At 45.2% G+C, this 2,148-nt stretch overlaps 1 long non-coding RNA gene across 1 annotated transcript; it reads right to left on the reverse strand.

Moving 5' to 3' along the window:
* Positions 1 to 757: 757 nt before the first annotated feature.
* LOC127749020 (uncharacterized) lies at positions 758 to 2,142 on the reverse strand. The gene is made up of 2 exons (XR_008010916.1): positions 1,877 to 2,142; positions 758 to 1,478 (listed from the first exon to the last, which is right to left on the reverse strand). It is a non-coding gene; the product is annotated as an uncharacterized LOC127749020 (long non-coding RNA).
* Between the last annotated feature and the right edge of the window lie 6 nt (positions 2,143 to 2,148).

Below are 2,148 nucleotides of genomic sequence, written 5' to 3' on the forward strand. Positions count from 1 at the left end.
CCCTGTGTCAGAAAACTATTTTACTTTAATCCATTTTTTCCTATATTTTTTCCTTTTTTCCCGTTATTTTTTGGGGTGTCCTATAACTGTTCCCATGGAATGACTCCCCCCCCGCCCCCTCCCCACCCAGTGGGCCTGCAAAAGAGCGCCAGGGACCCGAGGCTCCCTCCGGCCGGGCCAAAAATCAGGTAAGCAACCTGAATACGGCAAAAATCAGGTAAAATTACCTGAAAATCGTCAAATCAGGTAAAATTACCTGAATCCCGAAAAAAGTTACCTGAAAGTCAGGTAAGCGGTTTCACCGTGCAAATCGCCGATGCGAGTAAACAGCACACCGCATTGTTGTTGCGATTGGGGCTCTGTAGGATTTGTAATGTCCATAAAATTCGTTCAGTTTTGTACAAATGTTTGTACGAAATTTGTCACAGAGCTGTATCCCTTTATTATAGATACCGTTATTTGTTTCACGTGACGAAAGTCAACCACGTGGATCAAACCAATCCCTGAAAAACAACCACTCAGGGTCAAAACCCATTGGGGTAGAGAGGTCCTGTTGAGTTGTATCGGAAGCAAGACAAAACTACATGAACAGGACTAAAGTCTGCTCAGGTTTCCAAGTCCAATCCCCATGAGACCCCCCTCCCCTCTTTTCTCTCTCTCATAAGAGACCGTGAGAGCAATCAACTCGAGGGGGCAAGAACTCCGGGAATCATGTGTACACCTGCCTGGGAATCATCAGGTTAAAAATTTATCGAAATCAACATAAATCGCTTTAATAGATATACACTTAAATAGACATACATCTGTGATTATCGTGACATTGTACTTTCATCTTGGCAACTAGTCCGACAAAATGTAATAAGGGCGCATTTTAACAATTACAACTAGCAAAAATGCGGATAATATTTTTTACCAATTGTTTTTTCGAATGTGTCATAATGTTTCTTAATGTTTCTGAGTCACCTCTGAATGTTATATTTTCCGGTGCACTACAAATAGTGTGTGGAGTCACTACAAAGACAAAGGTGCAAAAAAATACACCAAAAAACAACACACAAACCATTTTAAGGGTGCTGGGGATTTTTAGGGGTGCTGCTTAGTTACAACGGCATCGAAAGGTGCCAAAAAATATCACCTTTTGTGAGGCACTTACTTCACGACGGCCTTCAAAGAAGGGATTAGAAGGCACCCCATTTGTTTTTCTGGTCTAGTTTCAAGGCGACCACCAGTAGAGAGCCATGCCGCGCCTCGTGGAAGGCCCACTTTCCATGTCGGTTGTCGTGCCACTTTGACGTCGGCGGGGCCCCGCAGTCACGCCCCCATCATTACCGGGCAGTATTCCTCATCATTCCCCATTCTTGATAAACTCCGGCGAGAGGCAATGAGGAGCACGACAGCGTGATTTTGGAGCGCGCCCGCCTCGCGCCGCGGCCGCGACCCCCCAGTGCGCGCGCCTCCCTCCAGAGATGGTCACGCTGCTGGAGAAGAAACGGTTTGTCGGGGAAACTTTAAAAAGGCTAAAGATTACAAACTCAAAAATTTGCAAATATTACATGTAAACAGTTGTGTTACAAATTGTAAAATTACGAAAGATTTAAGACTTGGCTTGGTGTTTTTTTTTACGACTTTATGCGACACTGCGTTTGTGCGAACGAACTTCGTAAATTTACGATTGCACTCGTAAATTTACGAAGTTTCACTTGCAAAGCAAAATTACGGCAAATTTTGCAAGTTTTACAGAGTTGCACACAGTCTGCATATATTTCATTGTGAGTCAGCCGCAATGTTTTTTGTATCCATACTGCGCAGGCAAATGGCCAAGGTACCGGCCGCGCAGGGTCTCGCGAGCAGGACCTTGCACCTGTTGCGAGCAGACCTGTACATTTGCGATGTCGCCAATAAGGACGAAGGCCCTCTCACCCAACACCTGCGGTGGTGGGTGCGAGTTGTATCGGCAGGCGAGCTCCCAGGATGGAAAAACTACCTCTTGGCGTTCTGTCGACAAAGCGTGGTCAGTGAACATAAAGAACAACTACATTCACCCTTCATGCCGTATGGTCGCCTTGATTTCCAAAAGTTTGGCTTTCTTTTTTGACTGGCAATTTTTGACATTTTTATGAAGACTGGTTTTTGACGGCTTTGCTTCCC

The sequence above is a fragment of the Frankliniella occidentalis genome, unplaced genomic scaffold (assembly GCF_000697945.3).
Source record: "Frankliniella occidentalis isolate FOCC.00 unplaced genomic scaffold, Focc_3.1 Scaffold27, whole genome shotgun sequence".
In the NCBI taxonomy this organism is placed as follows: domain Eukaryota; kingdom Metazoa; phylum Arthropoda; class Insecta; order Thysanoptera; family Thripidae; genus Frankliniella; species Frankliniella occidentalis.